The following is a 17,097-nucleotide window of genomic DNA, read 5'->3' on the forward strand; positions in this document are numbered from 1 at the left end:
TTAATTGAATTAGCAATGCTTTTATGTGTTATAAAAATCTCTGGTGCTCTCAGTGACCATGCCATGTCCCTTCTATAATATTTTTAACAATCAGTACGTAAGCATTAGTGAAATATAAAACTTTTCTCCCATAAGACTATCAGTGACCAACACAACAAAGATTCTTTCATCATTTATCCCTTACATTTCTACTTCATCTATAGCAATTACTAATTCATAGTGTGAACATAAGTAATTGTGTCCAAATGTAAAGATAGTATCAGCTAGCATGAAAGCACAACAGTAATTACTTCAGCATATTGTAGGTCATGAATATTATGTGACAGCCTTGATGGCATTTGAAATGGAATCAATGGATACATCTGTTTTCTTGTCAACTGCAGCATTTGTCTGGTAGCAATTTTTGCTTATCTTATCCGCTTCCCCATAGCAGTCTGATGAGTATCTGTTTTTGCTAGCGTTTGGTTTTTGCCACATGTTATCCACTTCTTTTCTTATTAGAAAATATCATTTTCTACAGTATATTAGAGAAAGAAGTTTGTTTTGCCTAAAAGATAACAGTGCCATGTGTGATTATGCCATGCTATAGGTTTAAGCTGTGAGTAAATCACCAATTTAATAAAATCCACTATTCAGTGCTTTTGTACATTGTCTCTATTCACAATTCTGTATTCCATGGTAGCAAAGCTACCATGATACCACACACACCTTTCTCCATTTATTCTAAATGTTACTGACACACTGCTCATATGTGGTTTACAAATTCATATCGAGTTTTTTTCTATGATATTATTATGTTTTCCATTTATTCTATATTTCACTGAATGCTTTTTGATCTCTCTATGGTATTTCTTTTCATTTATTCTGTACTTCACTAAATGCTTTATGATCCACTCATGTTTTAATTTTATGTTCATGAGATATAAATCAACAGAGCAGTAACAACAAAAATGAAAATGAGACCCATTCATAAATAATCTTATGCAAATTATGAAAATACTTTTGCTGAAATAAACTATCCAATGGCATCTATGAACCAATGCACAGAGTAGGATGAGTCTTTAGAATGTGATTTGAATTCTAAAATAAAAACAAAGCAGATGCTTCATAATTGAAAGTCTTGTGTTGTATAAACTCTTTCATCAGCTGACTACATCTTTTCAAGACTTCTAAGTCTCAAGGAAAATCAATGGATGCTTACAAAGTGGAGGCTGGAAAATGTCACCTTTTCAAAGATTGGGAAAGGAGATGTTATGTCAAACAGTGTTATTTACTTATCAAATATTGATGACAACTTCTTACCTTTTAATACTGCCTAGATTTTATTTGGGTAGAAATATGCTTAATTTTGTAGATTTTTTTTTTTTTTTTGCAGTCAAGGGTATCCATGCCATGCATGTTTTCATAATGATAAACAAGCTGGGTGATTTTTAGGATAACCTTGCTTTCCTGATATTAGTGGCCAACCCTTCTCATTTTTAGATCCCTAATTCTTCCTGTTTGGATGTAGGTTTAACATTTGAGCTATAGCAGCCATCATGTAATCCTGAGGTCAAAAGGTACCTGGAAATGATGGAAGAACAAGAAAACAGAATGAGCCTGTATCTGAGATAGTATCCTTGGGAAATAGGATCAAATTCTGGACTGTACCTCTAGACATACTGGGTATAAGAAATATGAACTTTCTAACTTCTTACAGCTCCGTTTTTAAAGCTATATATTACTGGAAAAGAACAAAAATCTAATTATTAAACATGTAACTTTTAATTTTAATTACAATGATAATTAGTAACATTATATCAACTTCAATAGAATATTATATGTAAAATAATTATTGCACGGGCAGTTTTTCTTGAAGAGAGAATAGTCATTTAATTTCTAGAAATAGAAAAACAAAGTTAATATTTCTTTTTAACTCATTTTAGACTACTGTAAAATAAAATTCAAACATGATTGTTCCTTTATACCAGTGTGTTATAGCACATGAAACTATTTTCAAAAAACATTTAAAAGTGTTGTTTGAATGACTATCTTCTGGTAGAAACACATACTCTTTTTAGAATAATTCTGAAAAACTCCTTGTAAAAGCTACTTAAGTTAAATGTACTTTTTGAAAGCAATGCAGATTGCTAAGGAAGTCATTCAAACAAAAGACTTGGGAAAGCAGCAAGAAAATAGAATAGAAGAATAAATATCTAGTAAAGCAAGCATAATAGTAATTCTACTTCAAATAGACACTGTATCTAGAGCACAAATAAAATTTATTTTTCCATAATGGGAAAGAGAATGTAATTACCATCTTTAAAGTATCTGTAATAAGGTTTGTAGGAACTTCACTCCTGTAAGAAGGTGAAGTTCTTAAATTTCAAAATACAAAGTGGCCACAATAATGTCACAAGTGGACTAGACAGCTTTCTCCCTTTGAACAAGGCACATATCAAATAATAACAGTGTAAATATCATTAAAAATATAAGAAATAGCCAGTGTGGTAGCACATGCCTGTAATCCCAGTGGCTGGGGAGGCTGAGGCAGGAGGATCGAGAGTTCAAAGCCAGCCTTAGCAAAAGTGAGGCACTAAGCAACTCAGTGAGACCCTGTCTCAAAAAAAAAAAAAAAAAAATGGGACTATGGATGTGGCTCAGTGGTCTATTGTCCCTGAGTTCAATCCTTGGTACCCACCCCTCAAAAACTGTAAGAAATATTGCATCTGTAGATTTTCAAAAGCTAAATATAAAAATATTGACATGTAAAAAGTTGCATGAGAGATCAAGATTGAGTGTAATAATTATAAATGGAATACAATTCTGTATTGCAATAATAGCAAGACAGAGAAATGGGGTTTAAACATGGATTAATTTAATTTAGATTTTTCTCACAGTGGGGTAAATTAGATTTCAGAATGCATTTTTGCTAATCTTGGAAACCGAGAGAAATAATTAGTATAATTTTCCTTGAGGTCAGTCATATTAGTGTAGTAGGATATTAAAATAAGAACTTTCAAATTGTCTGAGCTTTATCTAAGGCCCCATAGATTGGGGGATGGAGAGGGAGGAAGAAAAAAAGAAAAGGAATCAATCATCACATTTTCAGAAAGGATGTGCTTAGGTGTATTGCAATACTCTGCTTGCTGAGGGGGGATTCCACACATTCCCATCTTGTCTTAGTCCATTAACATGTATATAGGTCTCTAGAAGAGGAGGCTTTAAAACTGATGAACTGAAATTTTGGTGGAAGGGTACATCCTTTTGTCTGTGTTTGGTGGCAGGAGACAAGGATCAGAATTTCAATGGAGGTATCCAGCAAGCTTGTTTATATTTCGAAGGATCTAGTATGACACAGGCCAGGAAATGTGATAACCACCTGAAACAACACCCCCAGAACTGATTGGTGTTCTCATGACAGAGCAAGGAAAGAAGACCATCTAGGAACAACTGCAATCTAATAGAATAAAGTTGTTTGTAGTTTGTGCCCTGCCTAGTCTGGCTCATTAATTATTACAGTTCTATTAGCATTACAGAAAATTTTTATGCTGTAAAATATAAAGAAGGGAATAATATTATATCAATATTAATGATAAAAACTTTCTTTAGGTATGCCTGAGATGAAAAACATAAGGCAGAGAATACAGAACTGGGCACAGGTCCTTGTTCTGGGTGGGGTGGATTTGAATTCCCATGGAAAAGACCCAACCTAGAAGCAGCTAGACTAGAGGACTGTGAGTTTTCCTCAAAAAAGAGAAGCGATCCAGTTGAATCCAATAGGTCAGAGAGCATAGCGTCCTTGCCAGGAGACTACAGACAACAATTCCTGGAAGAGGGAACACTATTCCATGAAACCCAAATGGTGTCTCACAGATGGTCTGACTGGGCACCCAAGATGTGGGAGTAGTTTAGAACTACATAGCTACACACAACTCAGGCCTCTCTTTGGTTTTTCTTCCATTCCTCAAAACCACCAGATTTGACACTGAATGACAGACTTGACAGCTAGCAAATGGTCAGGAAGTGGAATGACAAAGTACGAAGCACAACGCACCGGCCTCCCCTCTGCTCCCAATTATAGGCGATAGGCACTAAGCCAGGCTTGAACTAGGACTAGAAAGTAGCTTTGAATTGGACAAAGTTGACTATGATATTAGAATATGTAGGAGTTTTTATAACCTGAAAATAAAGCTTTGGTAATTACTAGAGAATGATGAATAAAACTTTGAGATCTGCCTGAAATATTGCTCCATTAAAAGAGATTTCTCTAACAAGGAACAAAGCAATCTAATAGAATAAAGTTGTTTGTAGTTTGTGCCCTGCCTAGTCTGGCTCATTAATTATTACAGTTCTATTAGCATTACAGAAAATTTTTATGCTGTAAATATAAAGAAGGGAGTAATATTATATCAATGTTAATGATAAAAACTTTCTTTAGGTAGGCCTGAGATGAAAAACATGAGGCAGAGAATACAGAACTAAGACTTAAAGCAGAATGTTGCTTATCTTTTCTTGAAATGTAAATTATTAAACCAAATTTATTTGATAAATGCAGACTTACCTACTGTTTATTAATTCTCTTTAACCCCTAGACAATTTCCTTAATATGCCGCTATTTATTGGTTCTTCTTAGTCAATAGTTATCATACACATGTTTGAGAATATTATTATAACTAATATCATCCTGCCAATGTTTATATTTAAAGAATAACTATATATCTTGGGAACAAAATATCATTCAAATATGAAAAATTGAGTTAAGGCTAAAAATTTAATTATCCTGTTCTAAGAATAAACTGAATTTATAAAATATTAAGATGATATTTGGGGACTGTATATCAATATGCTATTATCTTATTATTTAAAAGCATTTTAAATCTATTATACTGTTGCTGGAGAAGGAATTTAATATGAAAACACTTAAATGATAGAAGAGAGAAGGAAATTTTAACTTACTCTATTCTTAAAATATTTTTTGATCAAAACTATCCTGTTATGATTTAGATATTAGGTGTTCCCCAAAAGCTCATGTACCAAACAATTCAAGAAAGTTTCAAGGTAAAACAATTTGGTTATGAGACCCTTAACCTAATCAGTGGATAATCCCCTTAAAGGGATTAACTGGGTGTAACTGTAGGCAGGTAGATATAGCTGGAGGAGGTGGGTATTGGGGCCATGCCCTTGGAATATATGGTTGTCCTTGATAAGATGAGCTTAGTCTTTCTCTGCTTTATAAGCCCTATTAGGAGATGTTTTCCTCTGCCACACCCATCTGCCATGATGTTCTGCCTTATCCCAGGCACAGGGCAATGGAGTTGACCTTCTGTGAACTGAGACTTCTGAAAATGTGAGTCCCAAATAACTTTTCTTCCTCTAAAATTGCTCTGGTCAGGTCTTTTGGTCTCATAGGAGAAAAAGCTGACTAAACTCCAAAACAACAGAGAGTGGTAAAATGGTAAGGCCTTGAATGACTGGTTGAACACCCCTCTTTTCTTTTTATTAAATCTTATTTTTAATTACATATACCCATGACCTACTTCATCGTAAAGAAATTAATACACCACCCTAAAAAAACAATTTTTATATACAGATTTTATATTGATTTTTATTCTCATCTTTTTGAACTCAACAACTAAGTAAATGTTTTTAGCCTTCTATACTGCCCCATCTTCCTCTAGAACTTTAAATATTGTATTTCCATCCTATAATAGATGCCTATTTTTCCTACCTTGTTATAGATGCCACTTATTGTTCCTTAAAACATTTCTAGAATAATATCTTTCAATATATTAGAAATATATTTTCAAAAAATTAAGAATATTTTTCTGGAAAAAAAATATGGTCGTCAAAAACATGGAAAGTGTCAATTCAAGACCAGCTTTTCCCATTACTAATTGTGTCATCTGTGACCTTGTGGAATTCATTAAAATTCTCTGTGACTCAATTTTGGTGTCTCTATAATGAGACTAGTGTAAAAACAGATGCTCTTCTGATGTCTTACATGGAATGGATAGGTGTGTTTATATCTGATGAGATATGGTAGTGAGGAATGAAGGGGTTAGAGTAGAACATGCTGAAATAATTTATATACTCATTATAATAACACTTGCAAACAGTGTATGTGAAAACAACAATGTTCTTATGAGCTATAATGATATTCTATTCTATAGATATATGAAATATATATTGTGTATTATATGCATACACACACACACACACACACACACACACATATATATGAGAAATAATTGGAGTTGTGAGAGTAACAAGTAAATTATACATATGTAGACCACAACTTGTTCAATGAATTCTGAGAAGAGTTGTGCCACCTAAACCTTTGCAGTTTACATGAAAATCTGCTTACCATATAAGAGAAAATACCTTTGATATATTAAAAGACCAATATTTTGTACCATTTTTTCTTTTTAATATATTAATTAAATTGTAATAATTATTAACACTATAATTGGGAAAGTTCCAACAATTTGTTGAGATTCATGACATATTGATTATCTTCAGAAAAATCAACAAATTCACAGTGATTATATGGACAGAAGTTTCCCATTTAGATACAGCAAAGTGTCTGGGATAGAAGTTAATGAATCTAAATTAACTTAGGGTGGCCATCGTGTAGCATAACCAATCCCTTAATAAACTTTCCTTAATGACCAATATTGTCAATTATAAAATATTTTCATTATCTGTCATTCAGAAATTGTATGAATATGGATTGTGCACATGAAGACACTTTTAAGTGACTTCAAATATGATGAATTGCTAATTAGTGCTTCAAGTTATGAAAGAACAGTAGTTTATTGGCAGAGAAAGAGAGAGAGAATTAGCATAAAAGATTCTATGTCTTTTATCCAAAATTAATGTTTGAAAACATTCTCTCAATGCATGTGTTAGAGACAGGCAGTAATTACTTGGTATTTGAGCTCTTCTACTTTTTCGACCTCCTTTGCAGTCACTTTGAGGGAATGTGATTAGTTCTGGCCAAAGAAATGTGAAAGGACTTGTGTGTGTTCTGCTTTTTTGCAATTGTGAGCCAATGTTTTTAATCACCAATCTGTCTTCCCACCAGTGATAAACATGGAGGCCATGTGTTCCAGATGGGACAGATACCAAATGAATGAGAGAAATACTCAAATCACATAGACTGTACTTGAATATAAATTAAATCTTTAGTCCTGATGTCTATATATTTGATTTCGCTGTTATGGCAAAAAAACATAGTCTATCTTTATCGATGCACACAATTCCCAGAATGGTTCAATGACTATTACTATTGTTTACAAAACAAGTGAATTAACAATCATTTCTTAATCTCTGAGTATCAAATATTCCAATCAGCATTTCCTCTTTCTGGCACCATTATCCAATATAAACTCTAAGGAAATCCTTGTGCATTTGCAGACATGCTACTTGGGCTCTGAACAATATTACTTTTTCTTATTCTCCCTGGAGTGATATTCCTCCACCTCCACAGGCTCAAAACACACCAGCTTGCAAATGCAATGCCACTTGAAATGCTTGCAAAGTCTCCATTCAAAGTGAACCAAAGGAAAACCTCAGTTTATCTCAGAAAATTCAGTTATCTGAAAAATGTTAGATTGATAGAGACTCAAGCTTGGAATAGTTTCTTAATGCTGTTTTGAAAACATTTACCTGTCACAGCTGAGAAAATATTTCCTCCACTCAAGGGCATTTTTTTTTTCCCTTAAGTACAAGTGACTATAAGGTTCTATTTCTATTCTCAACTGAATTTCTTCAATGCAGTAATTTATGCTAATGTATAATAACATTTACATATGTATAGAATAGTAGGATAAAAATCTAGTAAGGTAAAATAAAAATAAACCACAATATGAACTCTAAATAGCTCAATAAATAGTAGCTAATGGGTACCTTACAAAGAATTATATAGAGAAGTAAAAAAATGGATGTTTGCTACATAGAATGTTCAGGAGCTAAGTGATCAGGATAGGAATTGCCAGCCTACCACTTATTATTGACACCACCTTGGGAAACCTCATCCAGGCTACTCTATGTGCCTATCAATAAAGTGGGAAATATAATAATGATGTTAATAGTAACAATAAAATAAATAGCATATTTATAGGGGTTGATATGAGAATATGTTAAAATATTTAAATGTCTTTAAACTAGAAATGCCAGTACACATGTAGCAAGCCCTCAATTGATATTAGCTATTACTACTACTAATGCCACTACTACTGTCACTGTCATTGCTAATATTGCAATCATGGTAAGCACCGGATCTATATTTCAGAAAATTTTATATATAATTTACCTTTTTTTTTTCTCCAGCAATTTTGCATTCTTTCAAAAACATGTATTATAAAATATGGAAGTTAATTCTCAATTTATTTTTTTAACAAATGAACAGATACTATAAATTTTACAGAAGGAAAATTATATAATTTATATGGAATATGAACTGTAATCTATTCTTGCCAGTTTCTAGTAACATATTAGGTTTTCCATGGTCAACTTTACTAAATTTTGAGTAATAAACTGTTTTCAATATTTTACTATATATGTCAAGAGACCAGCAGAAAAATGTGACAGATGTAAGTATTGATGAAGTAGTCCTTGAAATAAGTATTAGACACAATATAAACATTTTTAAATTAAAATACTAGAAATAATGCAAAAAAGAATGAAGACAAGCGAAGAAAACACACATAACTTCAAATATATACTTTATTTCCAATATTTAAAACCTTTAAAAATATTTCAGGTGTACTGTTATTTAAAACAATAGTGTATCACTCAATTATTTCCAATAACATTTAAACAATGAGCTTTATAGATGTTTATATATCTCTAAACTTAGTGGGATTTTGAGCGCTTTTTTTTTTTTTTTACTTTGTTTTCACTCTTGCTATTCCACTGTCGGATATTCTTAGTTTACTGAAAAGAGAGACACGGGTTCCTGCCTACAGCTCCAGAAGTCCTCCTCCTCCATGGGAGGGGAAGGCAAGACGGTGGCCTGAACCATGTGCATTGATAGTGAGAAAAGGAGGAGATACTATTAGATTGTTACTAGAAAATGCAAAATATTAAAAAGTTAACATGAATTATGCATGTATAAATAAATATATTGAGAGGCAACTTTAAAATGGGGCTATGTTTTGATTTTGCTTTATTACTTTATGAAATAAAATTGAAATTATAATAAGTATTTAATTACTATTGGCCATGAAGTTGTAATTAACTAAAAGCAATACACACACACACACACACATCTCTGTGTCTGTGTGTGTGTGTGTATATTTTATATATATATATATATATATATATATATATATAATAATTCAAATATGCTGGGGAAAATGGAACTTATTTCTTTTCCTTAAAACTCACTCTTTCTCTCTCTCTCTCTCTCTCTCTCTCTCTCTCTCTCCATATACATATTAATGATTTTATACATATATAATCATACAAATATGCTCAGGAAAATGTAAATTACTTGCTTTCCTTAGAACTTTCTATACATAAATTCTTAACAGCTGTCAATATTGTCCTTACTTCTAACTCTTTAATCAGAGCTCAGAAAGAGAGCCAGAAAGGGAAAGAATTTGTTTTTTCTTTATCAACACAATTCAGTCCATTAATACTGTAATCCATCAATTTATCTTATAAAAACAAATATTTAGACCATAGTTTGTTTTACATGTTTTTTCATATTAATAAAATAATGAGAACCTAATCCAAAATTAATTGCATATTTAACCATATAATCCTACTGTCCCTAAAGAACTCATAAACGAATTTGTAAAAAAAATTTGAAAACACTGAGAATACATATGGCAATGAAAAGAATGAAACTACATAAATGATGCCATACAGCACTATGCAACCTCCACCTTCAATGTCTAAAGGGTCTCTGATTTCACTTCCCCATAGTACTCAACATTTATACCCTATGTCTTACAACTTCTCATACCCCTTCTTGCTCTGTTCTCCTCAGCAGTTATAGCTAGTACAATCATTATTTTACTTGTTTGTACATTTGTTCTTGTCTAGCTCACTAGATTACAATTTCCACAAGGGTAAGAATTCCTGTCCCCGGCACATAGAAGTATGTCTAGCAGAAAAGAATTAATAAATACTCATTGAGAAAAATAAAGAAAAAAGGACACAGAGAAGGAAGGCAGGAATGAAGGAAAGAGAGATGAGGAAGTATTTTAAATTCCTTTGAGTTGTCAAAGAAGACATACACTGCTTGAAAACTACTTACTCTAAAGAAATCCCCTGATTGGAAAATTTTTTTTCTGTACTCAATATTCATTTTATTTGATAAGATGAAATGGAGTATTTTATTAGTCACAGAGCATTACTTGTCTGGTAGAATTTTAATCAAGTTTAAAGTTTAGTTATATTTATATTCTAAAGCTTCTGTAAATATCAATGTGAACTTCTTGCATAATTCCATTCTTTTGTTAGTTTTACAGAGTCTGATAGATCAAGATCTCTAAAGTATTTTTGAATAATGAAATGAGAACTGCAGTAATTGTCTTTTGCAATATTCAAAATAATTTTGGTAGTTACTTAGGTATAATGTAAAACCAAACTTGATATCCCATTCTAAAATATTCTATTATCATTTTAAAATAGCAAATCTATATTTAAAATGTTGGTCTTGGAACAATTTCTTTCATTTACAACTTTTAATAAAACCAACCAATTGTTTTGTGTTCACAGCACATTATAAGATATATGTGGTGTTACAGATTTGTTTCCCCAAAATTCATATGTTGAATTCCTGACCCTCAGGAACTCACAATGTGTATTCAGAAATAGGGTAATTACATATATATCAGTTGACATTAGGGTGAGTTTATACTGAGGGCGGTTATGGCAGGAATCCAGTATGATTGATACTTTTATAAAAAAAGGAAAATCTGAAAAAATACCAATGATCAACAAATACAGGAAAGTATGTTCAACATATCTAGCAATTTGAGAAATGCAAATTAAAAATACACTGAGATTTTGCCTCACTCCATTCAGAATGGCAACAATCAAGAATACAAGTAACAAAAAATATTGTTGAGGATGTGGGGAAAAGGGTGCAGTCATACATTGCAGGTGGGAATACAAATTGGTGCAATAACCCTGGAAAGCAATGTGGAGTTTTCTCAGAAATCTAAGAAAGGAACCACCATTTTACCCAGTTATCCCACTCCTTGGTATATATATATATATCCAAAGGAGTTAAAATCAGAATGTTACAGTGATGCAGCCACATCAATATTTTTAGCAGCTCAATTCACAGTAGCTAAGCTCTGGAACCAACCTAGGTACCATTCAACAGATGATAAATAAAACTATATATATAAATACACACACACACACACACACACACACACACACACACATATATATATATATACACATATGTATATATATAATGTAATATTAATCAACCATAAACAAGAATGACTCTATGACATTTGCTGCTAAAAGATAGGATCCGGAGGCTATGATGCTAAGTGAAATAAGACAATCCTCCAAACTCAAAGGTCAAATGTGGCTCTTTGATATGTGGATGGTAACTCACAACAAGTAGTGGAGGGGAATAATAGAAGTTCAGTGGATTAGACAAAGGGGAATGAAGGAAGGGAAGCTATGAGACCATAAGTTTGTCACTTAAGCCATTCAGCCTGATGCACCCCTTTATGGAAGTCCCCCCAAAGCTAACATATATGCTTTCTCCATTCATGTACTTAGCTTCCAGTGACAAACCAAAATGTTTTTAAAAGGTAATTTTAAACACTGTACAGTGTATGAAGGAAAGAAAGGCAGGGATAATGAAATAGAAAATACCACCATAAGTTCATTATTTGAGGCTCTAGGGAAGCCCTCTGAGGGAAACATTATTAAAGTGCTCCTCTCAGATAGGAGAAGTCAATGGAATAGCCCTTCTGGCAGAGGAAAGACAAGAAGAATGGTCTTATTGGGAAGACAAGGTTGACATTCTCAAAGAAAAAGGAGAAGGGGGCAATGCCATCTAACAAAGATGTAAAAGCAAGAAGGTGATAATCAAGAATTGCTTTTTTGAGTTGGTTTGTTTGTTTCCTAAGGAGAGAGAAACTGAATTTTTACAGAAGCATTATCTGATTTATCTTTCAAAACTTTGTTAGGATCAAGTATAAAGAATTTATTCATTTTTTTTATCCATTTATCTATTGAAGGGCATCTAGGTTGGTTCCACAGTCTTGCTATTGTGAATTGTGCTGCTATGAACATCGATATAGCAGTGTCCCTGTAGCATGCTCTTTTTAGGTCTTTAGGGAAAAGACCAAGAAGGGGAATAGCTGGCATTCCCAGCTTTCCAAGAAATCTCCATACTGCTTTCCAAATTGGCTGCACCAATTTGCAGTCCCACCAACAATGAGCAAGTGTACCCTTTTCCCCACATCCTCGCCAGCACTTGTTGTTGTTTGAGTTCCTAATGGCTGCCAATCTTACTGGAGTGAGATGGTATCTTAGGGGGGTTTTGATTTGCATTTCTCTGCTACCGATGCTGAGCATTTTTTCATGTGCTTGTTGATTGATAGTATATCCTCCTCTGAGAATTGTCTGTTCAGGTCCTTGGCCCATCTGTTGATTGGGTTATTTGTTATCTTATTGTCTAATTTTTTGAGTTCTTTGTATACTCTGGATATTAGGGCTCTATCTGAAATGTGAGGAGTAAAGATTTGTTCCCAGGACATAGGCTCCCTATTTACCTCTCTTATTGTTTCTTTTGCTGAGAAAAAATCTTTTTAGTTTGAGTAAGTCCCATTTGTTGATTCTAGTTATTAACTCTTGTGCTATGGGTGTCCTATTGAGGAATTTGGGGCCCGACCCCACAATATGTAGATCGGAGCCAACTTTTTCTTCTATCAGATGCAGAGTCTCTGATTTGATATCAAGCTCCTTGATCCATTTTGAGTTAACTTTTGTGCATGGCGAGAGAAAGGGATTCAGTTTCATTTTGATGCATATGGATTTCCAGTTTTCCCAGCACCATTTGTTGAAGATGTTATCCTTCCTCCATTGCATGCTTTTAGTCCCTTTAACAAATATAAGATAGTTGTAGTTTTGTGGATTGGTTTCTGTGTCCTCTATTCTGTACCATTGGTCCACCGGCCTGTTTTGGTACCAGTACCATGCTGTTTTTGTTACTATTGCTCTGTAGTATAGTTTGAAGTCTGGTATCGCTATACCGCCTGATTCACACTTCCTGCTTAGCATTGTTTTTGCTATTCTGGGTCTTTTGTTTTTCCATATGAATTTCATGATTGCTTTATCTATTTCTACAAGAAATTCCGTTGGGATTTTGATTGGCATTGCATTAAACCTATAGAGAACTTTTGGTAATATCGACATTTTGATGATGTTAGTTCTGCGAGTATTACTCTGCATTAAAAAATGACAAAATCATAGAATTTGGAGGGAAATGGATGGCATTAGAGCAGATTATGCTAAGTGAAGCCAGCCAATCTCTAAAAAACAAATGCCAAATGTCTTCTTTGATATAAGGAGAGTAACTAAGAACAGAGTAGGGACGAAGAGCATGAGAAAAAGATTAACATTAAACAGGGATGAGAGGTGGGAGGGAAAGCAAGAGGGAAGGGAAATTGCATGGAAATGGAAGGAGACCCTCATGGTTATACAAAATTACATACAAGAGGAAGTGAGGGGAAAGGGAGAAATAATACAAGGGGGAGAAATGAATTACATTAGAGGGGGTAGAGAGAGAAGAGGGGAGGGGAGGGGAGGGGAGGGGGGATAGTAGAGGATAGGAAAGGCAGCAGAATACAACAGACTCTAGTATGGCAATATGTAAATCAATGGAAGTGTAACTGATGTGATTCTGCAATCTGTATACAGGGTAAAAATGGGAGTTCATAACCCACTTGAATCAAAATGTGAAATATGATATGTCAAGAACTATGTAATGTTTTGAACAACCAACAATAAAAAAATAAAAAAAATTTAAAAAAAGAGAAAAAAAGAATTTATTCATGAGAACAAGTGAGCCTGTAAGACATGGAGGAAATTTCTGAGGATTAATAAATGTCATCATGAAAATAGACATCTGAACAGGTCCTTTTGAAGGTATTTTTAAAAATCCCTCTGGCCAAAATGATTTAGAACTTCTGCACTTGAGTCTAAAATTTTCTTCACCAGAAATGCACCTGTGGAAACATCCTAAATATCCCAAAAGCATGGAATGATTGTTCTACCCTTTAGGTAGCTGGTGCCAACTGATGGATTCTAAAGTCGTCATTGACATGGTATCTGTAATTACTATATTAATATAACTAGAATATCTTAAAATAGACTTTCAAGTTATGAACATATACCTGCATCTATGTCATGATTTCAACTATCAAATATAAATTCCCATGGACATATATTGAATGGCATATCAAATATGAAAAAATTTGCTAAAGAAATGTATATTTTATCCTGGTCTGGGTCTTAGATTTAAAATGTACTTAAAGATAAATGCATTTTTAGGTTGAATTAATGCTTTAATATCTACCAATTTAGAAATCCCCTTTGCAAATGCTGATACCCACAGAGATCCAACATTAAAATATGAATGTTTCTTAAGTTGGCATGTCAATAATTAGTCATTCTTGCCTCCTTAAAGATGTTAATAAAAGATAACTCAGCACAAATCAGTTACCTTTGGGGATGCCTGGCTCAGGACATGTTATAATTCAGAAATCTGAAAATGATCATTAAGCCGTTTCATATCCTGGAGTTCGTCCTAATCCTATAGCTCCAACATGAGGGGAGAGTCCAGAGACACATGAACAATGGGTGGAAGAAGAAATTTTTTTTTTAATTCACAAATTTGTTAAACCTGTGAAATGTGATAATTGATAAACATCTTGAATTTTAACTTCATAAGCATTGTCAAATGATTGGTTCATTATTTCTTTATTTTGTTAGTGAAAGCACTAAGCTTATTTCCTTATACTAAACTTTTGCAAAAAAAAAACTAATTAAATAAGAAAAAATATCTCATATATAGTATAGTAATCAAGTTAAGAAGACTCAAAGTTATATTCAAGAAATGCAGAAGTACAGGAGCTATAATACTACTCTTTCATTCCCACTTTTGCATTTCTTGTCTCCAATGTTGTCACTGATCTTTGCTTATCTAAATCCTGCCTATTCTTCAGGACTAATGAGACAGATAAAGCACTGGGCAAACCATTCCTGGCACCTGTAAGGCACCCAATTACTGTGAATTTCTTTGCCACTTTTGTTACTCACTGAAATCTTACCTGTTCAGTCAGAAATATAATGGAAAGAATATGGGCTCTGGAATGAAGCATATTAGAATTTAAATGGAGCATTACCACTCATTAGATGTATTGTATTAAGTAGGTTGTTTAACCTGACTAAGTACCTATGTTGGGCACAATAATGGTCCTTTCAAAGATGTCACTGGAAACACTATATTACATGAAAAAAGAAAATTAAGATTGCTGATGGAATTAAGTTTGTCAAGCATTTGAATTTGAGATGGCACTATTTTCTGGAATTATCCTCATAGACCCAAAGAAATCACAAGGGTCCTGAAAAGTAGAAGAAGAGGCACAAAGATGGGTTTGAGAAACATGAAATGATAAAGATTTGACCTGCTTTTTCTGGCTTTGAAGATGGAGGAAGGCGGATATGGAGGCCTCTAGAAGTAGGGAATGGTCAAGGAGACTTGAATCTCAGTCTTTTAATCTCAGGGAACTCAATCCTGCCAATAACCCCAATAAACAAAGAAACAGATCCTTCTCTAGATATGGTTTATTTTTCTTTTCTTTTTTTCTTTTTTTTTTAGTTTTATTGATTTTATTTTTTTAAATACATGACATGGAATGCATTACAATTCTTATTACACATGTAGAGTACAATTTTTCATATCTTTGTATATAGAGTATCTTCATACCAGTTCATGCCTTTATACATGTACTTTGTGTTTTTTTTAATTACAATTCTTATTACAAATATATACCACAATTTTTCATATCTGTTTATATATAAAGTATGTTTCTCAAAAGGAAAGTAGCACTGTCAACAAAGTAGCACTGTATACAAATTAAAGTTGTTTGAAGCTACTAAATTTGGGATAAATTTTTGCACAGCAATAGAAAACTAATATAGTCTCCCTTTTAAGGATTCTTAAGTAGGGTCCAAATATAATAATCAACTTTATGTTCTCATTTTGAAAATTGAATTAGTTTCAGGAAAAAAAAAACTGATACATATTAGCATCTCCATAATGAATCCTTTTCTTCTTCTTTTTATATTTACTTATTTTTCTTTCTATTTGCATTCCTATAAATATACATTATATCTATAGATGATAAATGATAATAAATTGTGTGTTGGAGTGAATTGTCTCTAACTATATGTAACTAATTAGGTACAGGTGACCTCTCTTCCAGTATAAATTTGTATTATAGTTGTGCTCCACAATTTACTGGCTGTGATCATTGAATAAGGTGCTCAACCTCTTTGTGCATGGATCCTAACTATTGATGAGAATAATTACTCTTTATCTAGTGTGGTGATGATTCAGTTGAATGCTGTCTACAAAGCATTTAGAAAAGCACAGGGCATAATGTACATGCTCATAAAATGAGTATTTTTCTTATTTCCTAGGCTTATCTTCCATTTCACTGACTAAATAATGCATTCCTCAATGTCCTAATATGATCAGGTAGCAGGTCTTATATCACTTAAAACCAGCAAAAGTTCCTTGATGAAGGTAGACAATAAATATTTGTTAACTCATTTTTATTTTCTTCTTGAATCTTGCCTTGTCTTTAGCACCTGGACCCTTTCTATTTCTGCCCCAAAACCATGCATAAAAAAGAAATTTTTAGTGAGAAGAGTGAAGTAGGGAATACTTTCAGAAAACCAGCTGCACAGACACTGAATTGCAAAACACAGTTTCCTCTTCTGTCAATGCAGGGGAGTCTTCATGAACAAAGTCCACTAGTGCTATGTGAAAGTTATCCAAACAACTAAAAAAACTTGTTTTCATACTTAAATATACAAAAGGAGTAAAGACTAATCATT

This window comes from Spermophilus citellus (assembly GCF_964194105.1).
Source record: "Spermophilus citellus genome assembly, chromosome: 16".
NCBI classification, from domain to species: domain Eukaryota; kingdom Metazoa; phylum Chordata; class Mammalia; order Rodentia; family Sciuridae; genus Spermophilus; species Spermophilus citellus.